The sequence below is a fragment of the Camponotus floridanus genome, unplaced genomic scaffold (assembly GCF_003227725.1).
Source record: "Camponotus floridanus strain SB8 unplaced genomic scaffold, Cflo_v7.5 scaffold1, whole genome shotgun sequence".
In the NCBI taxonomy this organism is placed as follows: domain Eukaryota; kingdom Metazoa; phylum Arthropoda; class Insecta; order Hymenoptera; family Formicidae; genus Camponotus; species Camponotus floridanus.
Genome location: NW_020229214.1, coordinates 1,548,277 through 1,568,057, shown reverse-complemented (window position 1 = coordinate 1,568,057; position 19,781 = coordinate 1,548,277). Strand labels below are relative to the sequence as shown.

Sequence of the window (19,781 nt, the reverse complement as noted above, 5' to 3'; positions counted from 1 at the left end):
AATGATTCGATTTGTGACATCCACCAAACAGGCGAAACTTGATTACTCTTTATATTCTCCTTATATTCATAATTTACTTTTTTTCTGCTTTCCTCCAATGATTTTTCGCGATATTATTGTTTTTCTAATAAGGAATTATACATTTTCTACGAACATCAAAAATATTCATCAAAAATATATGAGATCAGGATGACTTCCTTGATTTTCTTGAGACAATTTAATATTTCGAGTGTGCTATTATGTATGTTACCTTATAGATGAAATATTCCTTATTAAGATGAAATATCCTTCATTAGCTTGAAACCATTGTGCTGCGATAATTCGAAAGTAATCCGTTGAAAAGCTATTTATTGTGTGTGTGTGTGTGTGTAAGGTTTCTTAAATCTTTATAACTTTTCCCTCATCGCATATTGCTTTAGATGAAATATTTTTATATTGTAGCATCTTTCTATTAAATCATAATAAATTCTTCTGAAAAATTTATAACTGCAATAAATACAAATAAATACAATTAATATACGATGCTAATAGAGCACTTTAATTTATGTTGAATTTTACGGTAACAATTGCACAAGCAAGCTTGTAATTTCATTTTGAACTATAATAATTAATATGATAATATAATAATATTATAATATAATATAATAATAATATTAATATAATATAATAATAATATTAATATAATAATATAATAATAAAATACTTTATTAATATAAATACTTTATTAATATAATAATATAATAATAAAATACTTTTAATGAAAAAAATTATTTATGAAATTTTTCTGGCTTGTAAATTATTTTAAATATCATTTATCTGAAAATTTATAAAATTGATTACGCCAAGTTTTTTAATTAATTATTTTAAATTTTATTTTATATTATTTTAAAATTTTTAATTTTTGATTAAATTTTTGAATTTAAATATTAAATGAAAATAATTAGCTTATTATTAATTTAAACAGAAATCGGATAATTAAGACGATTATATAAAAACTCAATAGCATTATTAATATTAAAATTCATTAATTTTCATAAAATATTGCAAAGATAATCATTAATATTCTCATAATTTGACTATTTAACTTCCATTCGTAAACTGGGATTGGGGAAATAATTTCACTGATATCGACAAAGACATTACAATAGTCGAATGTGTCTATATATATATGTGTGATAATAATCGTAAGTACATAAAGTCTCTAATACTGAAGATTTTGAGACATAATAAAAAACAAGATTCAATGTATAATATGTATCTATAATTATATGTATCTATACAGAGTGTTCGAAAATTCAATTTGGGGCCGGAAACGTGTCATTATCTTGCTACGGCATACGAAGTGTTCGAAAGAGTCGGGACCTCGAAATATCACAAAAAATAAAGTTTTACAAAAAATTGTTTCAAACAAAAGTTGTAGGGTGTAAAAAGGTTTACTGGCATCATGTGTTTGCCCTTGGATGGCGTCGCCAAGATCACGACAAGGCCATCTTGAATTTTTGAAATGGAACCCTCCACTTTTTATTACATATTCTCTTGTAGCCCTTCTCGAGACCTTTTCAAAACACTAATTTTATCAACTTTAAGTAAGCCGTTTCGAAGTTATTGAAGTTATCGAGCTTTTCATGGTAAGATGTCTCGCCGACGAGGGTAAGAGATCTAAACATAAATTCGATTTCCAAATTAGAAGATGATCTAGCCAATCAGTAAATAGACCTTTTTACACCTTACAACTTTTGTTTGTTGAAACAATTTTTGTAAAACTTCTATTTTTTGTGATATTTCAAGATCCTGACTCTTTCGAACACTCTTTATGCCGTAGCGATGTAATGACACGTTTCTGACCTCAGGTTCATTTGCAAAAAATGATTCTTATGGTGCTCCCGACAATCTCTGAAAATTTGTCGATTGAATTTCCGAACACCCTGTATATGTATCTATAATATTTTTTGTATCTATAATTGTTTACATTATATCTATGCGATCTACGTATTTTTTCTAAATTGTTTCTATGTGTCTATTTATCTGATATGAAATGTAATATCGGGTTAGTGTATGTCAAATATATTAAAAAATCTGGCATTTTTAAATGGAAAAAAACCCATACTATACTAAAAAAATCTTAATTGAAAAGTACTGGAATGCACAGAATTAATTACAGATTTTTAGGAACATCGAATTTTTGTAATAACGAAGATACTTTAATATTAAAACATTACACAAAATACCATTACGTTTGCACATTTTACTATAACATCAATTAACTTTATGACTTCGTGAATCTGTACAGGTTCATACAGTTTAATGAGATAATTGGCTAAAATGCATTAATCAATTTCAATGAGAATTGATTTGGTCATATAACAATATGAATCGTATCAATTTCTATAGATACATCGACATTCGTGCGAATTCAAATACGATCATATAAATTTCTCTTATTTACATTCATTTACATTTGAAACTATCTGTGCATTTCATAAATAATGATGAAATATTTGTCATTTTTCTTATATTAATTTCTGATATATAATATCAGTTTTACGTATTTTATATCATTAAAAATAAACAATTTCTTCTCAATGTTATTGAGAACTTCATATCACATTTCAATTTGTAACTTTAATATAAATGTTGTATTAGAATAAAAATTAGTACAATAAAAAAAAGAATACTTTTTATATTAGTTATATATATATATATATATATATATATATATATATATATATATGTACATTTTATATCGTTCATAATAAGATAATTGCGTGATAATTCATTAATTTATTGCTAGTAATTATCTTACGCATAATGAAATTTATATATATATATATATATATACATAAGAAGAAATCTAATTTTTATTTATAAGATATTACTTATTTAGATATTATTTATAAAATTATTAAAGGAATTAAATAAATAAAATTATTAAAGGAATTAAATAAAAGAAAAATATGACTTGAAATATGATTTTGACCACATAATTATGTGGATGATACGAAAAAACAACAACAGTAATTTTATGTTCGAAATGCCTAATAGTGATTCTAAAGAGGCCGAATCATAGCAATAAGGTAATTACTTCGTGTCGAACATAAATCTCAAGTAACGATGAAACGTGTTAACTTCCGCTAATAGCATTAATTAGAATACTTCTGCGGGCATACGCGTTAATGCAAATTGTATATCTTGCAATTAAGGCAATTCTTTTAGTTTACTTTTTGAATGTACTTTATTACTATTATACTTTATTACTAATTATGCTGCCCTTATATCATTATTTTCTCACTTTTTATACCTAATAAAGAATAGTAAGTCATTAATTACTTGGATGGATTTGAAAGCTCTAAGTTATTAAATTATTAATTTATTTTGTTATCTTCTTCATTCCCTTCTTGCCCGCCTACCAATTCTATAGGAATATTTATTTGTTCCGATCAATCAACCGATTATCTTTTCTTTCATATTGTCAGATGTAAATTAATTAATTTAATCAATCATATATCATAATTAGTAAATTATTTATAGAATAATTTATTTGTTTCACACACGTTTAATCACTTAAAATAGCATGTGCATGCATCAGTATAATTTACTGTATAATATATTAATAATTAAATTATTATAGTTGAATTTGCTATGTAATTAATAACATATTTATATAATTAATAACATATACACACATACATTGCATTGCAAAATTTCGAAATGTAACATATTTCTAAGATTATTATATATCTATAAAACTATCATTTTTTTATATATAGATATCATATAACATATTAATAATGAAAATTCTTTATAGCAATGATAAAACCAAAGTATATTATTAAAATATATTACGTTTTGTAATTTAAATGCACTCATATATATAATATTTATGTCATATAAAATATTTTATATTTCTTGTATCTAATTGAATATAAATAAAGAATATAGATAATGTAACAAATATTGCCAATCCATATAATTATTTAATTATTATAATATGTCCATTATGTTTTAAATTTAATGTTCATTAAATGTAAAACAATAAATTTAATTAATAACTCAATAAATTTAATTCAATAATTCAATAAATTTAATTAATAATATATATAAGCACAAATTACGTACACTCAAAACTTTATACTCTTTATATTAAATGTTATCCATTCTTTTGTAATTATTTCAATATATATTTTTAATTTCTACTTTTTTCTATAATAAAATATTCATTGTATGTGTGTTTTCTTAATATAATCCCTTTCTCAAAAAGCTTAAAAATATTTTTTTTTAAATATCATAGGTAACATATTTTTTTTACATTTCAAGTATTATGATCATTTGTTAATATCAAGAACTTCCCTGCGTAGGCGTGCGTCAGTATACATACAACGGCTTTAGTTAGCCGTGCAAGACCGTAATTAATTTTAATGATCTCCCAGCACGACAATGGCACCCAATGCCTTTCTATCTATCCCTCTATTTTCCTCGTACTAGGACACGCCTGTTGTAATTTGGAAAGAAGGAGTGAATTGAATTTCAAACTGCATGACGTCATTATGCAAACTTTAAGAATTTACGAGCTTTAAAAATTATGGTATATTTTAATTTATGTGCCGAAATAATCAGGATTATTATTGAATATGGAAAGACGAGCGATATCTTACGCATTATATGCCTACAATAATGATTTCAGTTAACGTATTAACAATCACAGGAACGCTAGGATTTTCTGAACACAGACCAGACTAACTAAAACCAAAATAGTCGCATTTGTGTTTAGCTCACACGCGTAGATATTTTAACAAGGTTTGATAGAAACGTTATGGATATGCCAAATGATATAATTATTATCGCCGGTTCTATCAGAGAAGTAAATGAAGAAAAAAAATTCCTTCGGTTGTCGGCTAATTATTATCGTCGTTATCTGTATATGACCATAATTTTATACCTATTTACGTTTGTTAGATCATTTATAATCGTCAAGATGTTACGATCGTTTATTATGTGTCATATTTGCTTTAACTAATATAATGGCAAGTCATCAATTAATTAAAATAAATTGATTAACATTTTTAATAATATTATATATAATATTACTTATAATAAAATTTATAATACATTTATAATAAAATTTATAATAAATTTATAATAAAATAAAATTGATTAAATATTTACTTATACATTTTTCATTATATACTTTCACTTCATTGTATCTTCTTATACACTTTGTTATAATTGCTCGATAACTTTGTTTATATCAGTCAAAGCAAAGCATTTTTTAATGTCATATTACATAAATGGATGGACTATTAAAAATGGACAAAAAATTAGAATAAAATCAGTGCATTATAAGAATAAATGATTTCAATTACATGTAATATTAATAAAATTACTAGCGCGTTTTTTACAAATAAAATAAGTAAAATCTGAATTATAAATATTTTTTTAAATATTTCTTATTTTACATTAATGTTTTAATATGCACTTGTAATATGCTTTAATGCATATTGAAGGAATCAAAAGTTATAGAGTCTGATTTGTTTTAGGCCATCCATTTTAAGATAACGAATTTATCTATAATTTATAATCTACGATCTACATCTACAATCTCCATAAATCCGTTACCTCAAAATAAAATTAAAGTTTGTTACTCACCGACCGATTCGCAGTGGAATTGATTCTAGTGCTCTGTAACATACAAGTAGAAAATCCATATTGTAATAGCAATTTTATGACATGTAAAATAAAATAAAAAGAGATAAATACGTATGGAAAAATTTTATAAATTCTGAAAGTATTTTGTAAATAGAAACTTTTACTTTGATTTTTAAAAATCTTTCCCTCTAATTTCCTTTTTAATTCATTAAGATCGAATTATTGTGCGTACGATTTATAATAATTAATATACAAATAATAAATATTCACCTTCAGGTTGCTCCACCAATACAGGATTCCTCCTCCTCTTACAACAGATTATTGATCTGTAATATACAAAGAAGATTCAAATTGTAGCAACATCTAAAATAATTAATATTTCAAAAATTATTATTGTAAGCATTGAATTTTATGTTCAATGCATATAATAATAAGCATATTAATAAAATAATTCTATAAATTTTGAAAAAAGAACATTATTAATAATTCTCTAATAAATTTATAAAAACTTAAAACCTTCATAAGATTATAACTTTTATATAAAAATCTTTTTCTCCAATTCTTTCTTATTTAAATCATGTAAGTAAAAAAAATCAAATTACGCGATTAATTGAAACTTAATTTAAATTGCGCATAATTATAATAAATGTTTAATTATAATAAATGTTTAATACATAATTGAAAATAAATAAATTATTTACCAGAAGATTGCTCTATCGATGCCCGATGCCTTTCCTAGGCCTCCTCCTTCTCTCAGTTTTAGACGCGCGATACTTTTATCGATTCTCCCGCACTCACGTGCGATATTTCTATCGCTATTTCCGCACTTTTACGCGCGATACTAAACGGTTCCCGCACTGTTTCAGAGCGATTAAAAATTTTATATTTGGTCGCGCGATGTATATACTTAATACATATATACTTTGGACGGCACTCCCGGTTTCGGTATGAGCGAAAATCCCATTTCAATTACGATAATCATCTTCGAGTCAACAAGTCGGGAATTCAACGTTACCTCCGAAGTTGGGAATTCAACAACCTCCGAACTAGTTAAGTTCGAAACGGAAGAAAACTATCGATTGATGGAATCAACGCGATTGGGATTCACTCGACTCTTGTCTGCGCATAATACCCTATTTCATATCGAACGTGGATCTTCTAAGGCAGAATAGACGACGAAAGAATGAGGATACTCACATTTTTTGCTAACAATCAGCAATTTAGAAAATGGGGAAGCAACCTCTTTCGAGCGAAAATGGTGCCTAAGGAATCCACTCGACAAGGTCTCAATAGGTTACACACGCTGTTAGACGGCACAAGAGATCCATTAATGACGATTCCAAGCAATCGATCGAATTCTAATCGATTCGTACTGAACTAGAGCCCGAAGCAGAACGTGACCTCAATCAGCCGGACTTGAGCAGAAGCTGAAAACCGCGCACCCATGTAATAATACATAGGTACTGGACATACGTTCTACGCGGCTGGCATCACCTCATGCCACGACGCTCGAGGCGTGAGAACGTTGCAACGACTCAATTAGACATCCCGGTTAATTGGCATCGGAAAATGACAACTCGATAGCAAATAAATGAAACTGGGATTGCGAGAAAGTCCAACGCGAAAACGCGATGACGCGAAAATGCTAAACGCGATAACGAAACGCCGCCATCCGCGACACGTTGACGGCACCGACGATGGAAAGTCGACGACGGAAAGTCGACGACGCAACGTGCGTCCCACATATGAGTCATTGTGCGTGGCGATGCTGCGCAAATGGGTACTTAGCTTCCCCTTCAGGCTCCTTAAGGTTTATCTTAAATAAAAAAAATTTAAGATAAACCTGAAGGAACCATCCAAGTACTGAGCCACCCCACCACGTCAAGGTGTACCCGTGGGGGGTTGTATCAAATAAATTTATAATATAATATAATTTATATGATATAATTTATGAAAGAGAAAGAGAGAAAATTGTATATAAATTGTATTTTATATTGTATGTGGAAAATTTATTATATCATTCAATAATGTAACGGACCAAGAAAAACAAATCAATTATTCTGTTGTCAAAATATATTTAATATTTTATAAATGTGGATATAAATTATTTGTTATCTTTATTTTTAATTTAAAAACATTTTTTTTTGTTAGATTTCCGTATCTGATATAGCTTTTCCGATACTTTTTATTACGTTTCATTTAACTTACGTGACGTAGATTTTATGTTCAATGTTTTCATTATTTCCAGTTCCGATCATTTCATTTGTGTTCTCGTGTCGTAAGTAAGAGCGATGGAACTTTTTCATCAAAACTTTCTCGGTACTCTCTGACCATCGAATCTAGAAGAAGAACGCTGCTTTCATTCTTTTTTTACTTTCTATTTGTCTTCTCTCTCTGTCTTTGGATTTTCAGGTCTGTCTTTCCCTAGTTTGCCATTAAAGCACTTCTCAACAGTAAAAGTTTTCTTAAATAGACAAGAGGTAGGGTAGAGCATAAAGGATTAGACAGATGGTAGTTTTATATATACATATACATACATACATACATATATATATATATATATATATATATATATCATTAAATATAATGTAAATAAAATTTTGGTTAGATAAAAATATATGGTCATTTTCGAAGATTGTATAGATCGAAGATTGTAGAGAAATTTTATTAATGAACAAAATATTATATGAGTTGTTCAGCGTATGAATATTGATCGAATAATAATAGCGAATAATGAGAGCTCGTTCATGTCAGTGTATTTTCGTTGTAGTAAGACACACATGAGATTCAGCACGCTGCACTACCATATTGCCAAACACGTAGACATGTATCGTTATTTTTTACAGCAAAACATGAGAATAAGAATAGCAACAAAATTTGCACGTAAAAAGCTTTATAATGAAAATATAAAAGATAAATGATACAACACAGTATGTTAATGTCAACACACACACACACACACACACACACACACACACACACACACACACACACACACACATATACAATTACTTTGTGAAATTGTTCCATTGATTGATATCGCGGATTAAAAGTAGGTAGTAGTATATTTTATGCGAAAGAATTTACATATTATTATGACTTGACTTGATGTCAATGTAATTGTTACATTTTGTTAATCGTTCATAATACAGCGGCTTTATTGTGTGAAAGCAATGCTAAATCATTCAAGTGGTCATTGAATGCGATCACAGACTGACGAGGTATTCGTTTAACTGAGCAAATCATATCCACTAGTTGCTTGTTTCTCGAAATCATATTTCCGTAGTTATAACTAACTGCATACAACGAATGTTTCCCTTCTGGCTTATTTGGCATCCGTTATATAACTCGATTGTCACATAGAATGGATACGAGGTATCCCTATCATCGACAAATCGGAATATCGGCAATTAGTTTTGTAAATCCTTGTATCATATTTGCAATGACAATTATTGTATTTTCTCCGAAAAAAATTCGAAAAAATATTTCCTGCATTTATATTGATAGTTTAATAATGCGTAATGCACGTTTTTTACTTTACTTTAATTTTGTGTGAAAAAATATGAAGAAATTTTCATTTATTTTTAAAGCAAATATTGCAATTTATTTTACACTTATATTAAATGTTTGCTTAATCTCTATCTCGAACTTTGTAGCGAAATTACTTTACTTTCTCTATCTCAATCTCGATTTGTATGCAGAGAATAATATCTAACTTGTACATCAGTGGGACTTGAAAGACTGAAATATTCCGATAGAATTTCATCTTGCGGGTTTTGGATTATAAGCACAATGTGGCTGCCTAGATTGCCCGTTAACGAACAGCGAATAGCGCTCCGTAAGGATTTACATCGGTATTTGCGAGCATAGTCAACATTGCTCGCAATATTATTGAATACTAAATACTTCACTCAACCGACGTGACTGTAAAAATCATCAAGTAATCCAGAAATGAAATTATTTGACAAAATGTGTGGGCACGCGTGTGTATGTGTGCACTTAATTGTATGAATAATATTTATTTATAAATAAAAAATGAGAATATTTTATATATCAATAAAATTAATTATGCATATTAAAAAAAATAAATTTTAAAATACAGAAATTTGATTGTTTTGCATTTCTAGCGTATTCTCATTTTTTAAATTATCTTATTTATCTTATTTAAATTTTGATAGGAACCTTCCGCGATACAGTTCTAAGACAAAAGTACAGAGATTCTTTATTTTGATGTTTTACATGGAATTTTATACATTTGATTATATATTGTTGAAAAACCAGAATAACTATCCTTGAGCAAAGAGTTAAATCTGCGAGTTTGTGTCCTATTTCATTGAACTATATTTCGTTTCTTCTGCTATTATGGATACAACTAACAGCTGGCGAAACACTTTATTATTCAAAATGAAACTTTCGATCCGAATATGGGTCGTGTGCACCTGCTTCGCGAGAAAGCGAAATAGATAGCAATTCTACGTGAATTCATTACTCGATTGCAAATTATTCAATTCGTACCAAGAAGCGACATGTCCTAAGGCGGCGTTAACTACAATTAGTACATATTTCATGACTACTCGTGTCGTTTTTCAGTTATCGGCATTTCAATTTCTAAATATAAATTTCTCTCTTGTGAGAAGATGAAATAAAAAATTATATAAATTAAATTTTGTAAAATATAAGAAACAGAATATAAAAAACAAGAATCTTTACTATGTAATGTTAAAATATATGTGTTTATAATCTATATATATATATATATATATATATATATATATCTGCATATATGTATATACATGTATATTATTATATATATATTATTATATATATAGATAATCTGAAAAAATGTTTTTTTTTGTTTTTTTTAGATAGAGATATATCTAAAGATATATCTATATATATAAAAAATTACGCTTATGTAATTCTGGATTCTGTGGATTAATTATCGAAGGTTAAGTATCTAAAATCTCCAGCTCCTCCAAATTCGTAATGGGCTTTTTATCGAGAATTTGTGCAGTGCTGTATGCTCGGTAAAGCTCTCTCAAGCAAGGAAGAAAGCAGGCTTTCCCACTCGAAAGCCTGGCGATACCTTCAGTGGGATGGGCAGGTTCTTGGGTTAAAACTTGGTAATCCCGCTCCAATTATTTAGGCTAATAGCGAAAGTTTCGCCAGCAGTCGCGTTAATTAATTGGCAAATAGTCGATTCTCAAGTCGAGCCGTTTTTCCGGCTCGATAGATCTTCGCTTTCATTGTGATTTTGATTAGCGTGATGCTAATCCTCGAATAAATTCTTTACGTTTACATTTTCTGTCGCGGCTTTTGTTCTCCCATCAGAGGTCAATGTAAAAGTCAAAATCTCGTACGTTACTTTTCTTTTTGTTGTAAAATGCATGACATCTTGTATATATAAAGTTTTAAAACTACAACACGTCGCCTCTCACGGATTTTGATAAATGCCGCTTTATGTGCAAATGAAGTTATGGGCACTAGTTGAACATACTCTCCCACCGTACTTTATACGAGAATCGTGTCAAAACGCTGCCGTACCGCCATGAGCAAACAGTGCATTCTCTGTGTTATCCTTTCCTTCATCTCCTACTGTGCAATGCATAACAACGGGAACTCTACGTCTCAAGATGCAATTGTTTGCTCAAGGTTCGTTGCCGCAATTTGTTTCGCTGTCACCTGTCCATAATTTTTCACAGAATAAAGCGCACGCTATTCTGGGAACAATAAATCTAAGAAAAAAACGTGTTTAGCTTAGAAACGAAATATTATAATTTCGTATTCTGTCTATTGCAGATAGTATAACTAACAATTGATATGTAAAAATGTCCCTACAAGTTTATCTTTAGTATTTGTGATTCTTATACATTTATATATTTCCTTGATTTATATTATTTCATCATGTAAATAGCGTCAAGTATGGCTGTTGACTTTTCGTTTCTTATGGACATTAAATGTCTTTATGAAAATATATCATGGAAGAATCCAATGACAGCAAAGTAAGCTGATTTATGATTTTACTAAACACTTCTTTGATAATAAAATAACTTGCAATCGTAAATGTTTAATAAAAGAGAAGATGAGCTTGATTGAATAAAACTGTGTCAGATTGTCAATATTGGAATCTTCTATTAAGTATACACAAACAAATCAGATGCGGAGTATTGTAATCTTTTTCGTTGAGTAGAACGATCAACGAAGGATAAATACGGCATGAAAAATGCGTATAGCGGAGAAATACTCCTCCTCAAACACATTCAATAATTCCTGAATCCTTTTGAAATGCGCGCGATAGGATTTACTTCGTCTCGTCTTCTTCCTGCTCGCTCCTTTTCATCTTCGTCGGTGACGCAACGACAGAGGAAGCTAAGTTTAGTCCTTCTTATGTATTCTCTTGCTGCTTACCGGAGCAGTCCCCGAACCGAGAGCTATAACGAAATATATGCGTCGGATCAATTTTGCACGAGACTTTCAGGATCTTTCACGACTTTTGGCGTTCCTCTGTAACCCTCGGCGCGATACAAAAAGACACGAAGAAGCAAGCGAGTGACAACTGTTTGTCCTCTTTGAGACGCGCAAGAGAGAGTCGATGCATTATTCAGCGAACGCGTATCGAGCGTACCGGATACGGGAAGCGTTCCTTATTTTTACAAACTCTGCTTGCCCGGGAGTCCGGCACAGTGGTGTGAATTTGTCGTGTAGCTGCATGGACGCCCGTATACATCGATCGAGGTATCCGACAGAGATTAAGCGAAGCGGAAAATTCGAAGGACGTGCATTGGCGAATAACGCTTTGCTTTAAATCCATCAAAACACGGTTAGATGAGAAAATTATATGGAAGATGTATGATACGAGTGTATTTTAATTTTTCTAGAGGTGTCTGTTAGCTGTTATTAATGTTCAGTTAAAGTCATGATGTTACAATGACATTTTTAGATGTACGAAACGAAAAATATAACGTTTCCTTACGGAAAATTTTATTTCTAACAATTAACATTGTTGTAAATAATTAGATTTTCGATAAATATGCAGTTAAAAAATTGCTCCCACAACAATGTTGATGTAGATCAATATATAAATGAAAATCTATGAAAATATTGACATGTTTTCTGCAACCTTCATCAACAGAAATGAAGAATATTCTAAAGTTCGCTCTAAAAATTCGTTAAAATAAAAACGTCGTGCCTCCGGCTTGTACATGAGAAATAGAATGAAATTGAAAAATAATACACGTCGTTTCTGTGTAGGTGTATTGAAAACGCAACTGTCATATCGATACTAAAAATTTGTTTTCTCGACAATTTTATCAATTTGGTAATTGTTTCTAAGCATATGCAACTGATAGATTTTTAAAGCACTGATAATTATTTTTGTCATTACGATATAAATCATTGAATAATCGTATAATCTTTTTTCATGGTTTATTAGGTATACATTATTATATATATTGCATAGAAATGATTATTTCTCTCTTTTCTTTTTAACAGCCGGAAATAAATTGGTATGAATTTATGAAAAATGTTTATCGTTTTCTCCGATAAAGCACAAATATTCATTCTCGAAGCTGACATAAAACAGCGTGCGCAGATGTCGTTCATATTTATGTCTACCGCTTTTAATCGAACTTGGCGTTCACGGAATATCAATCTTCCTGGTTTTACTGTGATCACAGGTAACATTAAGGGTATGAAAATCATACGAGGTATCATATACCGCATCGCGCAAGAGTATTTTCAATTCTGCATCATGGATTGCGTTTCACGGAAACAGGAGACATCAAACGCATGCAAAATGAGAAATCAAAGCTTGCTGAAAATACGATAAAAAGAGAAAAGCAGAGCATAATGATAATGAAATACTATGTTATATTTATTTTAGGATTGAATATTTAACTAACTCTTGAATGTTAATTTAATGGTGATGCTTGAAATTGATAGAGAGGCTATTTTTAAAACATTTTTTTCAAACAATATACTTTATTAAATGTATATCAAATATAGTTGGAGAGGACAAAATTTAAATATTTCCAGTTATATTGTATTATATTATATTTTATCATGAAAATTATTATACGCGAAACATTGTTATGCATGATAGAAATTTTAAAATTTTTGTATTGTCAATTATTTATATAATTGCATAAAAAGCAATATCTATTGCGCTATTCTATTATATGTAATTTCTCTTTATATTTAATTATTTCAGATTTCCCTTGTTATTGTCTAATAATTTAATAACATATAATTTGCTTGTTGCAATTTGATAATACATAATAACATCATTTTTAGAGTTTTATCTCTATAATTTAAATCTATATTTAATATTCTCTCATTATATTTTATGATACATTGATGTGCGATATAATCCGGTTTTTGCGTGATGTATCGATGTATTCTACATCGTTACGTGCTATACGTATTTCATGTTATCCGGTCGGCAAGCATGATCTATCTCTGCTAAAGACGAATAGATTAGCATAGAGAGACGTAGAGATGGGGCGGAAGTGAGGGAAAGAAAGAGGGAGACAGCGAGATGCATTAATTCCGGGCTGCGAGACGAGCAGCTCCTGACATTAGTTACCGACATTTGGATCGGTCCCCGTTATTAATCTTAATCTCAATACTATGAGACCGTGCAGACTATTCGTTATCGCACAGCGAACGGATGTGACATTTTCCCCCGCGCCAAATCCGTATCGTGGTATCGATCTTGCACAGCCACCACCCACCCTTTACCTCTTCCTTTTTGAATCTTTCGTACGCCGAGGACTAACCACCACCGCCGTCGCCGCTACTACCACCACTACCGTCTCCGGATGACGAAGAGGAACGAGCTTGTTGCGACGGCGCATTTAAAAAAAAAAGAACTAAAGAGATACTAGCCGTGTGCCAGTGTAAAAAGACTGGAACAAGGCGTGCCGGAAGAAGGAAAAATCCAATCGAGACAAAGGAACGAACGTGGACGAAGAAGAACGCGGATTGTCTTGTCAGGAAAATCCAGAGAGAAAGAAAGGATAAAGCAAAGATAACGGATTTAAAGTCATTGTTCTTGGAAGATGATCAACGTGTGAGTTTTACATTGTGCAAATCCGAGAGCTAATTGTGAAAGCCATATTAAGAAAATTAAAATTCTTTTAATAGAGATGAAAGATAATATTATTTAATAAGAACAGCGTAGTAATTCGAGCGCAAATAAAAGTGTGTAGTATAATAGTGATTGAATAGGATTAAGAGAGAGAGGAAGAAAAGAAATCTAGTCACTTTAAAATTTAAAATTCATGGAAATTATAATTTCTGGATAACGGTTACCACTCTTTGGCAATCGAAAAAGTTAGTGAATAACTTGAAATAAACGGAAGTGAATCGGTAAGCGAGTTTTCAATTTAAAACCAGCAGATATCTAACTTTCATTTATTCCTGAGATATTACCGTATTTTTAATAAAAATAAAATTAATTCAGGAAAATTTTATCTCTCAGAGTATGCTCGAGATTATATTACAATGATTTTTTAAGAGCAAAAAGCACCAAGAAAGCAGGATTTCTTGTTTTTGTCTGACACGTGCTATTTTAATTTGAATCAACATATGCTACATGTTTATTTAATATTTATAATGATATTATATAATTATATTTATAATTATATTATATAATTATATTACAAAAGCATATGAGGAAACATGACTAACTTTATTAAACTCTATATTTTTCAATTTAGCATAAAATTATAAACAACAAGACATTATATTATCTTGGCCATCATCTCGCATACATAAGTGTTGCAAAATTATGTCATCAGATAAAGAATATTGTGCAAAACGCTATTTTTGATAGCTTCGCCGATATATGTAGTAGATTGTTTCAAACGTGTCGCACTAAACTGTATTTTATGTTCGCTGTTATAGCAAAAATTACCAAGCCGTCAGCTTTACGATCTTCCTTATGGAGAAAATTATAACGTCAGATATGAGACAAGAGTCAGCGTCGTAGGTTACAATTACTCTTTACTAGATGGACAAAAAAATTACACTTTTATATAACTTTTTCTTGGATACTTTGAAATATTTTTAAGTAATATTATATAAGTCGCTACGACTTGGATACAATATTTTGAATTTAAATTAAATTTTAAAGATATAAAATAAAAAGAAAATCACACAAATATTAATCACAATTAGACATCGTCAACCTGCCTAATTAATGATATACAATATCTATATGTTATTTCTCCATGGACAAAATTTCATCGCTCGTGATGTCACCGAAGTGATAAAGTCCACAGACTAATGGCAGCATCAGCGGTGGTCGCATTATCGTGGTCATATCGCTCGAGTCCATTTCGGAAATAAAATCAACAGGGGTCCGAAAATTGTGGCGTGTTCCGCGAAACTAACAGCTATGTTGCCACACAGTAGCCGAAAATGGGATACAAAATAGAGGATGTGCAATGCATTGATCAAACTCTTCATTCCGAAATAACATAATATCTCAAATGGAATCAAATTGCGCGCTCCATTGACTTTTCAACTTTTCCCGATAATAGTGTTCAGAATCGAAAAAGTGATCATACAGTATATGAAAAAATTTATTGCTTTTATCTAAAATGTGATAAATTACAATTCTATAATTATGTCAATACTTCTTGCTCACGTAATTATCTTTACAGCGTACACAAAGGAGTATCGATTATGGTTTCGTGTCTGACCATATCGCGTCACTTTTCCCTGCAAAAATCAGAGCGAGCGCGCGTGATGAATTCGCACGCGTAGACGTAGCTTGTACGATATCCGGAGCACGCGGAGACCATCGTAAAAATTCACGAAGGTTCGTAGCACGTTCGCTTGACTGGGTACTCTAAAATCCATTACGAGAACGCGCGGCGCAAGCGCTCCGCTTCTACCGCGAGACTAGCGGGTGCCCGTTCAAACTTTTAATCGGATCGCTTCTCGGCGTTTATTTTTGTTCCGTCTCCGGCTCGGCCCCGTCTCGCGCCCGTCGCCGTTGTTTCTGCCCGTCGTTCTCACCTTTCACCGCCGGATCGCTTTTTCCTACGAACGTCCCCTGCCAATTCGCCGTTCGAGTCAAGCGGAACCGTGGCCCGAACTCTCTTTTCTCGCATGAATGGCGTGAGAGACGACGGTTGGAAATCGTACAAGGGGAGAAAACGCGCGCGCTCTTCGGACGAATTGTCGGAGGGACCTTGCCTTGTCGTTGTATCGACGCGCAATCTGCTTGCGTCGTATAAGTTGAATCTGTGTATGTTCGTCGCGTCGTTTCGTTATTTTTGCGACTGCGATCGAGCATTTCTTTATCAGAATATTTCGTAGCGTGAGCGGTGAAGACGACGCTTATATGTTTGCCATATAAAAAAATGATACATGCGGATGATTACTTCCAGCATTTTTTCTCTTCGAATGTCTCGTCCGTTATAACGTTCCTCGACGATTCAAAATTGTATATATTTTAAATTTTAATAATCGCGCTATATATGGATATTCCAGATGTTGCAGAAAATATATATGCCCATTAAATTCAGGATATATAGGAACAATATCTCAATATATGAAAGTGGAGAGTGTGTATATATATCTGCATGTTTTTTTGATTTATAAGTTTAATAGTTGCATACACACGGTGCGCTCAATCTCAAAAGATATTGAAAATCACTTGACTGCACAATCACGCTTGACAGATTAAAGATTAATCACACAAATCTCTCGATCGGTCTCGATGGCCGCTTAGGTATACTTATCTTTGACTTTGCAGAGGTTTAGTATGCATTCGATAAAATGGCCACGCAGCCAGTACTTGAACGTAGAACGACAGCATTCTGTATGGCATGGTTTCTCTTCTACGCCATACGGTTTTCCTTTATCAACCTCGGCAGATCCAATAGGGATTACAGGAGACTGGATGGGATAGCGCCACGGGATAGGATGGGATAGCATCTCCTGCAGGATTTCCGGGGGATCCTCTTCCTTCGATTCATAAATATCCCCCGGCTATAATACCCCGCTGAAAAGGCTCCCGTGAGTATCTGTGCGATACTCGCTATCGGTACAAGCTCCCGGCACCGTTGATGCAACTCTCCGCTCTCGCGAATCCATTATCCGCAACAGACAAGCGCAAAATTTACTTTTTCGTTGTGTTTCGATAACAATCTCTCTTTCTGTACAACATTCAAAGAATTGACGAGGGACAGATACGGATGCAACCTTAATAATCTGCTTCAATTCTCTCGTTACTTTATTTTACTTTATTCCAAGTAAGTTTGTAATTTTGGTTTCATCAATTGCAAGTTTTGCAGTTAAATTAGCAACAAGCAAACAGTTTGGATATGCAAATTTAATCGGATTCGAATTTCTGAAATCCATTAAATTATATTATAATCTTTTCTGATTGAATGATTTTTTATATAATATTACGTATGATGAAAATAATACTGAATTTTAAAGAACACATAAATAGGATATTTAATCTTTTCAATATGTATGTTTTTATTTGATTATCATTTATTTAAACTTGCGTGCCTAGAATTTCGACTCAGATAAACTTTGTAATAAATAAATTATAAATTCATTAATTGTTTAATGCAGAGATATTATCAATATATGAACCAAAATATAAATTTTTATGCAGATTTCTTTATGATAATTCATAAAATATGATGTAATATTGTATGCATATAGATGACCACATTTTAATTTTATTTTAATTTTAGTAAAAGTGGAGTAGAGAGTAATAGTTAATATAATGCGATGAAAATGGGTAGTAAAACGTTTTCGTGTATTGCTCCTTAGGCGCAAATAAATTCTAGATCGATCGAGTTCGTTGCTAGAATCCCTTCGAAGCAGCAAGTAATATGGAAACTTTGCTTTCGCCTTGCGTCTCGGTAGGGTAGTAAAGTTGCCGGAAAATGTTACGGTAGACAAGTTTTTATCTCTCTCTTGGAAAGTTGCGCCATAAGCAGCCGATTCTCCATTCGTAGAATTCGTATTAAAAGATGTTCTGCAAGTGTAAGTTAATATTTTCATTTGCGGGATTTCACGACGAGCGCGGTAAGTCGCTAAATTAATTCCCGCTTTATTGAGTAATAAAATGATGCGAAATTGCTACTAATTTACAAACAAATAATGAATACACGACCGAGACGTGGTTTTATCCAAGTTATTTAGCAAATAAAATAAAAAGAGTTAACATCGACAAAGATAAATTTAGCAAGCAATCAAAGAGACTTGTGAACGCCAACGTGAAAAGCTTAAACAACATTAAGAATGGAAGAGTAGGAACTTAGCTAGCCTTTATATAAAATGCTTTCAAAAGGACATCTTATACTCCGTAAATAGGATCGTTCTTACTTTCAAGTCTTCTAAGATGTTCGCGCCGAAGAAAACAATATACTATTGTTCTGGCAGAAAAGAGAGCGCTTTAATACCAGCTAATTAACGAAATACTACGTATTTGGTATCTTCGCTAAGCACGATCTTTTTTTTTTAAACTGTGCCTCTGTGTGACGCGTTGCTACATGAAAGAGCTTTTTTCGTTGCCATGCAGGCATTGCACGAAAATTAATTATTAGCGGTTGGTAGCTGTGAAAAATTTTCTTAGCGTCTCGGCTACGCTTTAAGTACGCGGTATCAAAAGGGTTACAGGTTACAAAGGATAATTAGTGAACTTCGAGTGCGTTATAGATCGCATTGTAATTGGATCTCCGTTATCCCACGCATTCAAGTCGCTATTTGAATCTTCTTAGCTATTCACTTGTAACGATGGATTTTTTTTTATCGCAGATTTTTATATCATCGATTGGCAGTATATATTGAGCGTTCAAGCATTCTTTAATTAACACGAATAAATTTCAGTCGCATATTAATTATTGTAAAATTTTGTTTGGTATCTAATGATACTTATCAGCGTTATTCGCTATCGATCGGAATGAATAAAACAATTTTTTTCGAAAATATTAATTTTTTAAAATAATATTTGTCTGTCTTTTAGAGATAAAAATAAATTATTTTACACGAAAAATATATATTATCGAAAATATATTATCGAAATGGTTTTTTTAATTTCGTTTCATTTTGCTTATTTTCAATCATGTGCTTGAAGCTCCTACAGTTTCAAAAATGAATAAAAG

The 19,781-nt window shown here is 31.2% G+C and overlaps 1 protein-coding gene and 1 long non-coding RNA gene across 3 annotated transcripts in view; one reads left to right on the top strand and one right to left on the bottom strand.

Annotated features, from left to right (window-relative positions):
• Positions 1-19,781, top strand: part of LOC105250414 (leishmanolysin-like peptidase) — a 253,427-nt gene that overhangs the window by 218,725 nt on the left and 14,921 nt on the right. The window lies entirely within an intron of this gene.
• Positions 5,643-7,439, bottom strand: LOC105250413. Its single transcript, XR_889114.3, has 3 exons — positions 6,345-7,439; positions 5,914-5,969; positions 5,643-5,676 (listed from the first exon to the last, which is right to left on the bottom strand). It is a non-coding gene; the product is annotated as an uncharacterized LOC105250413 (long non-coding RNA).